Source organism: Falco biarmicus, chromosome 1 (assembly GCF_023638135.1).
Source record: "Falco biarmicus isolate bFalBia1 chromosome 1, bFalBia1.pri, whole genome shotgun sequence".
NCBI lineage: Eukaryota > Metazoa > Chordata > Aves > Falconiformes > Falconidae > Falco > Falco biarmicus.
This window is the reverse complement of record NC_079288.1, coordinates 59,860,098-59,872,251: the sequence shown is the minus strand read 5'-3', so window position 1 is coordinate 59,872,251 and position 12,154 is coordinate 59,860,098. Positions and strand designations below refer to the sequence as shown.

The following is a 12,154-nucleotide window of genomic DNA, read 5'->3' as shown; positions in this document are numbered from 1 at the left end:
TCACAGCTTTCACCCCAAGCTTGGATCCTAAGCTAGTAGGTTTTCAACTTTCTGGGCTTGAATTTTAAGGGAAGCTTAGTTTGGTTCTTGTGCTAACTCCTCCTTCCATTTCTCTGGCACCAGGATTTAAAGGAAGCTTTGAAAAAACTATCTTTGTTGGAGTCTGAAGGGAAAATAATCTCTATTCCTGCTTGGGACAAACTTTATTCCCATGGAGGAAGCCATCAGGTAGCTGCTAGGATTTCCTTGCCAGAAGAGAGCATGCCTGGGTGAGAAGCTAGCAAGTGGGGCCACAGATCTGTTGACAAAGATGCTTACTTCAGACGCAAAGTATGTGGAAGAAGTTGGCCTCCAAGACTCTTTTTCTGAGATGCTTTCCAACTGAGAAATACCATGCCCTTCCCAGTGTCGGTTTCCTTTTTGCCACACAGCGTGAAGGTGAAGGTGAAACCTCGGTGCCAGCCTCCCATCCCCTGCCAGTGGCACAGGGACGAGCTGGTCAACACGAATACGTGCCTTGGTGTCTGCAAAGCCTTGCTTCTTTCTGCCAAGGCAATGCATGTGGGGACCGTCCCTTGTCTGCAAGCAGAGCCTGTGTCCCCAAGTCCCTGACCAAAGAGGAGCACCAGCACCAGCAGCTGGGCAGCTTGTAGCAGTTTGGACCGCTGCGGGCTGGAAAAGCAGCCCTCGGTTTCAGCAGCCAGTAGTTTTTCTTCCTAGAAATAGATTTTGTTACTAAACTCTTGGCTAAAAGTGGAGGGCACCAATCCTACAACGCCAGCGTGCCTCGGGCTTTGCCATCGCAGCGCAGGAGGGGAAGCGAGCGCTCTGGCCCGACTCCCGAGGTGGCTTTTTCGGAGGAGCCGGGAGGCCCAGGGCCAGCCTGCAGGAAGAGGCTAAGCAAGCCAGTGCACAAGCCTCTGGAGTAGGTATCACAAGGGCTTTAATTTGCCTGCCCTGATGTCATTTCATCCTCTGTCTCAGGATGCTCAGGTACAGGATGGAGGAGGCGATGCTTCCTCGGGCTCTGGAAAGGGGCTGTCATATGATTGCATTTGTATGAGCTTTCAAGTATGTAAAGGGATATTCACGTGGAAATAATCCCTGATAGAAGGAAACACGTGCAGATCCTCAGTGGGGACACTGCTGGGAGGAAGGAGGGTTTTCTCTTATGTATTTCTTTGCTTCTTTCACAAGTAAGCCTATTTGACATTTTCTGGATAGAATCTGAAGGAGAAAAAAAAAAAAGAAGCAAGTTTCCATTGGGAGCACTGTGTTATAATGAACCTGTACTGTGGAGGGTGTGGATGAGATGTAATTCTGAGCATGCTTCTACCACGCAGCATGGCACTCTGATCCATGAGCAAAGCCTGCAGTTAAGTAAGGTGCAAAAGCTGGGAGAGAAAATGGTGGAGTACCTGGCTGCTAAAAGCGCATAGCTTCCAAAGGAAAAATACCAGTTTGACAACCCCCTCAGGCAGTCTAATAAGGGGAAAAAACCTCCCATTCACAAATATTTCTGCTTCCTAGATGTCCTGGTTTCAGCTAGGATAGGGTTAGTTTTCTTCTTAGTAGCTGATGCAGTGTTGTGTTTTGGCTCTGATGTGAGAACAATGTTGATAGCACAGTGATGGTTTTAGTTGTTGCTGGGTGATATTTATACTAAGACAAGGACTTTCCAGTTTCTCAGGCCCTGCCAGGGAGAGGGCTGGAGGGGCACGGGGAACTGGGAGGGGACACAGCCAGGACAGCTGACCAGAACTAGCCGAAGGGATATTCCATACCATGGGTCGTCATGCTGAGTATATAAACTGTGGAAGAGGGAAAGTGGTGACATCTAGCATTATGGCATTTGTCTTCCTGAGTAACCATTATGCATGATGAAGCCCTGCTTTCCTGGGGATGGCTGAACGCCCACCTGCCAATGGGAAGAAGTGTATGAATTCCTTGTTTTGCTTTGCTCGTGCGCGCAGTTTTTGCTTTACCTATCCTATTAAATTGCTCTTATCTGAACATTCAGGTTTTACATTCCTTTCCAATTCTCCTCCCCATCTCTCTGGGTGAGGGGGAGTAAGTGAGTGGCTGCATGGTGCTTGGTTGCCAGCCAGGGTTAAACCATGACACTAGACAAGAGAACTTAAGTCAGGTGGGAGCTAGGAGGTGACTGCAAATGAGGAGTAACAAATACATGTGCCGACGTATGTATCTTTGGAAGAAAGTGAATGTCTCTGTGGCTTGCTTTACTTGTGCAGGTATATAGCCCTTGAAAGGAAGACAGCAGACAGTTTGAGAGGGGAGGAATCGTCATTTTATTTTGCTATGGAAATCAAAAATGTGTGCTGTGTGCTGCAGTTCTGCATTCCTCCCTTACATTTTCTGCTGGGCAGCTGCGGGCTGTGAAGCACTGGCAGCGGGCAGTGCTTGAAGTGTACCTGTGCACTCACGCGAATGAAACACCACAGGCTCCTGTACTTCCCTGTTATCCCTGGAAATAAGGGTTAGGCAAGCAGTGCTGGAGGGAGTTGTGTTGGGGACCTGAAGGCTCTCCCCTTCAGAAGGAAGCTGGGAGGCACCCATCTAAGCCGCGGGTCTCCGTACAGACACAGATGCTCTCGGGTGGTGCAGGCACAGCACTGCATCAGAAATAGGACCTGCCAGGGAGCCGGCCTGCGTGGCGTGCCCAGCGCCCACCTGGCTGATTGCTGGACAAGGCTGAGCTGCAGCCCTGCTCTTTCATAGCAGCGTGGTCGGTCATGCTGCACAATGCAAAAGAAATCCCGACAGTAATTTGGATGCTCTGTGGGATACGAGCCTGAGTGCAGAGACCCTACTAAAAGCAATGTGGGTCTGGAAAGTGACAGCTTGCATGAGTGAAAGCAAGACTTCTGAATTTGCTGATCAGACTACTTCACTAGCTAGTAAAACGTCAGTCCCTTGAATAAAAATTTACAGCCTTCGAAATAAAAAAAAAGTCATGTTTCTCCTCCTGCCTGCAGACTTTTCTCAGTGGAGTTCTCAGAAATTCTGCTGGACAAAAGGTTAACTAAACTGATTTTCCTCTCTAAATCCTCACGCAGCAGGACAAGGTGACAGGCACCAAACGTGACAAATCCAGAGAAAGGAAAGGAGGTGAGTGCTGGCTCAGCACCTCTGGCCCCACAGCTTCCCTAAGGACTTTGAAGTTCCATTTTTTCTTGCAGACGGTAAATAGCTGGTTCCTGCTGAATAGTTAATATTTGTTACTTGGAAGACCAGGGAGAGTTTGCAATGGAGCAGCTTACTTGATGGCCTGGTGGATCTGGTTTTCCTGTATAAATGACCATAGTTCATTCTTGCTCCCATAAATATGTTTTGTATATAAAGGGAAGGACTGTGCATGCAGGAGTTGTGAAGAAAACCTGCTCTGCTCACTCTCTTTTCCATTAGTAGCCTGAGGGGTTGTCTGGTTGATGAGTAATGCCTTTCCTTACCAAGTCTCATATGAATCAGAGCAGGGTCTGGCAGCAGCATTTCCCACACCTCTGGGAAAGCCCTGCCCAACAGCCTGCTGGCTGGCTCCTGCTCTTGCCCTGTTTGGTGACAACCAGCAGCCCCACATTCCATGTGACAGGCTAAGCAGGCAGGTGGGAGTATGGGAATTTCACCCAGATGGTGCCTCTGAGAGGCTGGATCACCCATCAGGGCTCTGGTGGTGGGAAGTGTCCCTAAATGCCCCCTGCCAGCATTCTTCCCCATCAAGGAAAAGGGCAGTAGGACATGGGTGCAAGTGTTGGCTGCTTGCTCGTAAGGGGATGGACAAAACCATTCGCCAGAGACTATCCTGGCACTACAATTTCTTTGGCAGCGTTCAGAGTGCCGTAAGGAAAACTGCAAGCCAGGTAAACTTGTATCATCTTAGAGCTGACAGTATGGTGGAAACCTCAGCTGATACACCGGTATGTCGGGGCCAGGTTCCTCTATGACTCCTACTAAGACTGTGTATTTCAGGTGCACATCCTCACACCCACCTGTCGTCCCTTTTATCCTCGCTCCCTACTCACTCCTCCTGTCCATTGCCCTATGCAAGCAGATGAGAAGGAGATTGCACATACAGAGTAGGTGGGTCAGCCCAGTGGTTCCCTTCTCTCATCTGATGCACAAAACAACATTTCAGGTCTCAGACATCACTTAGACTTTTGGGTTAGTCCTCAGCACCTACGAAGTACGAACAAGTACTGGAACATCTCTCCTATGAAGACGGGCTGAGAGAGTTGGGGTTGTCCAGCCTGGAGAAGAGAAGGCTCTGGGGAGAGCTTGCAGCAGCCTTCCAGTACTTAAAGGGGGCTTGTAAGAAAGCTGGGGACAGATGTTTTAGTAGGGCCTGTAGAGACAGGACAAGGGGTAACGGCTTTAAACTAAGAGAGGGTAGATTCAGATCAGGTATTAGGAAGAAATCCTTCACTGTGAGGGTGGTGAGGCGCTGGCACAGGCTGCCCAGAGCAGCTGTGGATGCCCCATCCCTGGCCGTGTTCGGGGCCAGGCTGGATGGGGCTCTGAGCAACCTGGTCTAGTGGAAGGTGTCCCTGCCCAGGCCAGGGGGTTGGGACTAGATGGTCTTTAAGGTCCCTTCCAACCCAAACTGTTCTATGATTCTATGAAGCATGAGCTAGCCCCAGGGTTTCTCTACATTAAATGTGGTGCTTACGCAATTTTGGGGAGTGTTTAAGAGAGTAGGAGGTGTTCACATAAACCTGTAGTTTAGGAAGTCAGCGCACCGGGCTAATAGCATGAAAGCAATGGACTTGATCCCTAGAGCTAGGGCCGCAGCCAGGCCAAAACAGAGGAGGAAAGGTTGACAATTTTTTAACTCATGCTGCATAAATAATATAGGCCAGCCAGCAAGTCAGTGAGGAGCTACTCACACAATGTAAATTGGAGAAGATGGCAATATCTCCTTGATAAGATTCAGAAAAATACATTCAGGCAAAAAATTTCCTAGACCAGTTTCTTCCCATTTACTAGGCACCGAGTGCTCCAGTGTCTCTTTTCCTCTTAAAAGTTTTTTTCAGTCAAAACCTTTTGATATTTCATAGATTAATATTGCATACTGATGTTAATAATGCCTTGTGAAACTTTGTCTTTGAAGGAGCTACCCAGAAAGACAGCAGCCCCAAGGGACAGGTCAGCTCCTAGGGAACGGTAAAGACAGAAGTGGGGCTGATCCTCTTGAGTGTGACCCTGCTCACCCAGAGTCAAGGCAGTTGCACTGAGACTGAAATCAATGTGGAGAGGAGCAATGTGAAGAGCAGACAGAGGCTCTAACTAAAATCTGGCCTTCAAGTGAGCATGAATTCATCTCACAGCATGGGGCCAACTACTACAAATTGCTATCCAGCGTTTCACATCCCTTTGCTTATAACATCTTTCCTATCTTCTTCCCTTTTTCCTTCTGAAGCAGTGGGAAATTGCTAGCAGGGCTTCCCTGGAAAGGAGGAAAATGGTTTTGGTTGGGTTTGGTGGTTGACTCTTTTTTTTTTTTTTTTTTAGATATAGTGAGGGAAAAAAACCCCAACAATAATCGCAAATCCCTTTGTGATAAGAATGAGAAGCTCTCCGGAGAAATTAGTCTGCAGAGGTGTGATGGGAACTTGACTCAAATGCTGTGAAATTGTGTTATTTGCCAATTCTTCTGTTCAGAACTTGTCTATTCCAAGCTAATGGATTTTAAGTTTTTTCATTCTGCCTAAGAGAGAAAGGAAGCAGGTTACTGCAATACCTGCACTGTCTGTGGATGTTATCTCCTTCTTTTGAGTGCAGCGTAGGAGGACAAACCCCGATCACAGCACTAGCAGCTAAAGTTTGATTCAGGAGTTAAAGTCACTAAGAAAATAAATTACTATGCTAACATAAAATGTGGTAAGGAAGATCAAGAATTAATACATGATTGTAAGTGATTAATGACAAAAAAGAAAGTGAAGGAAGGAAAAGAGGACCTTGTTTCCCTCAATTTAGGAGGAGCCCATACATTGTGTTATTAGCACAGGGAAGCACTTATGCAATGATGTAAGGAATATTAGTAGGATTAAGTAATTTTTTTCTGAATCAAGGGAGTAATCTTTGATCCTTCCCTCCCCTGAAAGGACTGGTACAAGCATGGTAAAATGTCTGCAGAGTAGTGTGAACGGCATGTGTTGTTGTTGTTAGGCAATACATCAGCCAGGAAACCAACCTCCTGAGACGTTAAACACTTGGTTTCTGCAGGTCTATGCTTTGCCACTAGAAGAACTGTCATAATCAAATTTCTTTGCTTCAGCTCAGTGTCAGGAGACCTTTCAAAATTTTCTTTCCTTCTCATTTTCCTTTTTCTCCGCTCTGAGGAGTCTTTGTTTGTATTGCACAGCTTGCAAAGTTGTTAAGGCCAGAACAAAGCAGAGCAAATCAATCATGTCTCCATCTTTTAATGAAGTGATCAAAGAAAGAATGAACATACACACTCAAAGTGAAGTGGATGCTTAGAGTTTTCAACAAGACAGTCTCTTATTTGGGAATAGAAACCACTATTTTTCTTTCTTATGATGGAGTTATTTATTCTCCAGGAATCTGACATAAAGTATACTGAAGCAAATATGTCTTCTCTAATAGTTTGACCATCACACGGAATTCCAGCAGCTATATTAAAAACAACAGCAACAACAAAAGCTATATTATTGATCCATAAAATAGCTTAAAATGACAGTGCTAAAAATTGAGAAAAAAATCCTGATTCTAAGACATTATTCAATTACTGTGTAAGACTGTAAAGATCTTGCGAATGGAGCAAGACCAAAAAGCGTTACTTGAATTAGGTTCATAGCATTAACTACAATACCTGTGTGCAAAACACAGGAAATTAGATATGGTTAGTTTGCCCACCCCCAAAACCATTCTTCAGGAATAAACCAGAATTGTTTATCCTTCTATTTTTAATCCAGAGAAAAAGAGTAAGGAAGAAGAGGTTATCTGGCTCCTAGGACTATCTACTAACCTTCTAATCCTCCCAGCATAGGGGGTATTGAAGCTATGAGGTAGGAGCTTAGTGGGTAATCTGGGACAGTGGTAAGGGAGGCTTCTAATCCAGCCAGGCAGGACCTCCACAGCATGCTGCACAGCAGGACTGCACCAGGACAGCAAAGCTCTAAGCAAGTATTTGGCAGTTCAAGTTCTTCCTCCTCCAGTTCGTTGCTCTCGGTGCCAGGCTGGTGGGGTTTTAGTCCGTAGGGTCTTTCTGGCTCCAGGCATGCTCTGCCCAGAAAGCCTTGAGATGCTGAAGGTGCTTCCTGCATGCCTGCACAGCAAACCCCTCTGTTGAACTGGCATTTGCAAGCCTCATCTAAGCTGCAGGGCCAGTTGGGCATCGCCATGAGATGGCCAGGTCTTTAGTTGCCCACTGCCCAAAAGCAGGCTGTCTGGTTTTATATCGAATTCTGATGGTAGGCCATTCTGATAATCGTATAGCAGGTATACTTTGAATGTAGTTTCCCCCTTTGTCAGTACACCAATCCATAGCACAGACGAAGCTCTTCTGTTAATTCACTGTAGTATAATTTTTCCCTTAAAAGTATCAAACTACAAAAACAGCTTATAGGAAATCTTGGCAAAGTTACTCCCATTTACAAACACAGCAACTGTTCAGTGTGATAAAGAACAAACAAGGATCGGTGGTTTGCTGCTATTCCTACGTTACAAATAGCAACTCAAGCATTAGCTGTTTATGTATCAGCTGAGATTTGATTATTTTTTTCCTAGTGATCTCCTTCCTTTACCTTAATTCTTTATAAACACATCCTGGGGATGGGTGGAATTCTTGTAGAGGCAGCAGTAGTTTTTGATATATTACAGTGGCTTTCAGATGAAATGAATGAACACAGTGGGATGTCTTGTTCTGTGCTGTTGAGTCATTTCAAAATTTTGTGAAATATCACTCGTGGAGCTTCTTCTGAATCATGAAAACCATGGAGCAGCTCCTTCTCTGGAGTCAAAAAGAAAACTAATCCTGTTTTCAAACACACATATGCACATAGGCGCAAGTTGCAATGCTATATTTCATTTCATGGATTCTGCAAAGGCTTTTATTTTGGGGACATTTTTCACTATTCACAGTCATGTTGTCATTTGCTAAAATGAAATCATGTTTCTTGATCATACCCCTGCTTATTTGTAAAACCGCCCCAACACTTTCAGTGACACTGATTTTGCAAAACTGCCATTTTGAGGAAGGTCATTCAAAAAGATTTGGTCTGAAACAGGCAGGTGGTTTGACCTTTTCAGGCTCATCTATTATACTTCAAAGTATCCATGGAACGAGTGAAGGATTTATAGTGCACACAGTTTCAAGGTTAGGCATAGGGTGGTGGTAAGAGAAGTCCTGCAGTGTATTGGAGGGCAAAGCTGTGGTGTGGTGTTTCCACCACTAACTAGAAGTATTGAAGAACCTGTAAGGAAGATATAATATGTTAACAGAATACAATATTATTGTAAAGGTAACTGGTGTTGTCCTGGAGCAGAAAGAACCAGGCAAACTATTTGATTGCCTTTCAGCTCTGTGCTGCTTCTATGATTTTTTTATTGCAACCCTTAATGGGTTTTCCTGGCATTTTTTTCCAAGCCAGAGATAGACAAAGCATTTTCTAAGAAACATAAACCTCACGATGACCAAGTTGTATGCTTGGTAATAAAGCTGCAAAAGTTCACTTTCTAAAAACAAACAGATGGGGTTTATTCCAGAGGATCAGATATGACCGAGAAATTGTACTTAATTTGTAGAAAATGGCCAAAATAAACCCTCAAGCAGCTACTTGGCAAAATGGTATTAAAAGCATAATCATCTATCTGTATGTCATATATGAAATCAATAGCAAGTTATAGTAGAAAAATTGTAACTCTCTAAAAAACAACAGGTATTTCTCCAGTAGTAGCCCCCGGGGTCAGTGATGGTGGTAGAATTTGTATGGATTTTCAACGCTAATGTATTCTGTGCTAAGTATAAAATCAGGTGTCAATTTGTAAAGTATTTTTTTAACATAATGAGGTATCGTGTGATACTGAGGTTCAGCATGGTGACAAAGGGTTAAAACACCACCACAACTAGACTACAGGAATACACCTGAAGAATAGGTTCCAATATTAAATTACAACATGTGGTCATTGTGCATCACTGAAAGCTTGGTATATTAAAATAACACATTTAATAAGCAAAGCTGATTTACTTACTTACCCTGGAAGTTTTGGAGTTTTGCTACTTGCTATTGGACATGCCTGAGTAGGAAGAAGAAATCTTGAGTCGGAAAGAAGAAGCTGACAGAAGCGCTGTCAGATTTGGATTACTTGAACAAACTATGCTGTGCTAACTTGTTATTCTTTGTGGCTGTTACAGTTCACGCATAGATTCCGCTCTGTCACAGGGCACCAAACACTTAAAAGGGAGAAAGGGGTGTCCAAAAAAATTCGAATTGCTCAAGCATTTTTCCCAAGCAAGCACATTACATCCCAGTTCTGACATCATATCCTCCTTCCCAGTGGAAGCAACTCACAAACAACCTTTTTCACCTGCATTCCCTTGTATAAATGCCTCTGCCATGCAGAATCCTGGGTCCAAAGTCTCAGATTGTTTCCTGGATTTTTCCACCAGTGTATCAACTTCCTGATTAAAATTTTTGCCAAACTGATAATAAATACAACGCACAGGAATGTTCAGGAAAAAATGATCGTTCTGAAAGTGAGTGCAGGGGGAGGTTCTCATGAAATGCAGATTTCACCTTCTTATCAACTCTTTCTTGCAGCAGCCATGGCCTTCCTGCAATGCTCTTGGTAAGGTGTTAAGGATGTCCTTCAGTTTTCTCCTTCTTTTCCCCCCATTTTGTTACTGAAATACATTTTTCTTCATATTTGTCTGTTAAATCATACTTTCTTCTTGCTGAATATTACTTGACAATACCCTGCTTGAGGAAGAAGTGCCAAGAAATTTGAAGGTTGAAAAACAGTTCAAATTAAAAGGCTGTGTTCACAACCAGGAAGCACAAAAAAATTAACACAATTAAGATGTTGAGTCTGCCCAGAATGGTTACCGCTGTGTATGCAGCAGTATATAAAAATTTTAGAAGATGAATGGCTTGCAAGCAGCAGAAGTTTAAAATATACATTGCACAAGGAATGTACATCCATGTACAATGAATGGAAGTCACATCTGGATTTTGTTAGCCAGGGTCACTCCATAGTGGAAGCCACCTTAGTTGAACTGTCATTTCTCACTCTGCATCTAAAATGATCTATACCAAACACCCATTTATACTGGGAATATCTGAAAAATATATTAATTTGTTTTGGTCATAACCCAGATTTGCCTCTGCATGAAATAAAATATCTGAAGAAGGTAATGTACCCACAGTGGGGCTGGCTGCAAGGAGTGAAGTTTAGTGGCCAAAAACAAGGTCATAAGCTTTGCTTATCCACGAGGCCCTGCTTACACAAATGACCAATTTTCATTTCACAGAGTTTTGATTTCCATGTGCAGGTGACTAATAAAATCAAACAAGACATTTCAGAACAACAAATAAAGCTTATTCTATGTTACAGAGGGTCAATGCTAAGTGCTGCATAAATTTAATTATAAAATCTCTTGAGGTTTTAGATCATTAATTCCTTCAAGATCAGATCACTGCTGCTACATTTCAGCATGAGCATTTTTTATAGTAGTTATCGAAATGTCCTGTGATTGGGAAGGTGGAGTGACAAAGGGGGAACACTTAGTTATCAGACATAACAATACTGTATCAGTCATCTTGAGATGACTGGTCCAGGCACAAATAAGAAATGCCAAATGTCTCCTGCATCACAGATTTAATCTGATAAACTCTTCGCTGTGGTTACACACCAAGTGCGGTCAACCAGGCTGCCGTTCCCTGCTGCAGGAGCACCTGCGCCCGAGCGCTTGGAACTGCGCACACCAAACTCTCTCTCCTCTGTGTAAAAGCCCCCTCTGCTGGACCAGCCTGACATGTAAACCACACACAAAACTACCAGATCATCCCCCTTCCCCCCAGAAATGGACACAGCAGTGAAGCAATTCTCCATCAGCTGCCCCTTCTTTGGGATCCTTTTTCCTGACTGACGCAATACAAGTGATGGGAAGTGTTCAGGTTTTCTAAGATGCAGCATGCTTCGATGAGGTGAGCAGAAGGCTCAAAAATTTTGGAGGACTCCCAAGTTTCAGGCTCTTTCCTGATGTCCTGCTGTATGCCAAGGAGGTTCTGATCTGGCTCAGAAAGATGGCAGTCCCCAAGAGATGGCTTGTGTTACCAATCCCTTCAACTTTGTGGAGACGATCTTCCAATACTGAGGAACATCTGAACTGGGTGAGCTGCCAGGGAATTGGAGAATAAACCCCAAGTGTCCCAGTGAACTGAGCGTGCCGCTCTGCCACCTTGAAATCATTCAGCGTCAGAGAAGACCTAGAGTAGAAGTAAAGATGGTTGTTTTTCTTAACATGAGGTTAAAGAATCATTTACTCTGTTCAGAGACAGATACCGAGAAGTAAATCTGCAGCACTCTAGCCTCCTTTCTCTGCTTTAGCTCAGTGTTATGTGTGTTCCCTTCACCCAAGAGCCTCTGAAGAGAAAACACCTCCCCAGCCACGTTTGGTAGGTTCCCATGGCTATCTGATTCTTTAGGCAAGCTCCTTCTTTCAACTGGATCTTGACTCCAAGGAGAGCTTCCCAGTTGTCCCTTTTCCTTGCTGGGTGCAGTATCTAAGCTGCATCCAGTGATCACTCCTGTCCAGGTGCTCAGTAATGCATTCGGACATCAGTTAATACAGGTCTTTTCAATGAGCTGCTGTCTACAGCAGGGGTAGCTTTTAACACACAGGTAGCGGAAGACCTGTGTGGGTGGTTTCCTGGACAACACTGGATGCTGTTACCACCTGACTTTGTAGTAAACCAAGTTACGCTGTACTGTCAGCGTGAATTTTCCTGTCAGGCACTTCTGCTTAAGCGGTTAACAATGGAACAAATCCATGAGTTCAGCATCTAGCCCGGCCACAACAAAGTCATTTATACAACCTATGTGAGTTTCTTCCTGATGGCTGGTGAGAGGAGTTTCCTGTTTCAAAACTAACAAAACGGATTATCTTCACCATGCA

The 12,154-nt window shown here is 44.2% G+C and overlaps 1 long non-coding RNA gene across 1 annotated transcript in view; it reads right to left on the bottom strand.

Moving 5' to 3' along the window:
• Positions 1–1,726: 1,726 nt before the first annotated feature.
• LOC130144671 (uncharacterized) overlaps positions 1,727–12,154 on the bottom strand; it is a 178,074-nt gene continuing 167,646 nt past the window's right edge. Inside the window, exon 3 of the long non-coding RNA XR_008820210.1 lies at positions 1,727–1,798. This is a non-coding gene — a long non-coding RNA (uncharacterized LOC130144671). The remainder of the gene's footprint in view (positions 1,799–12,154) is intronic.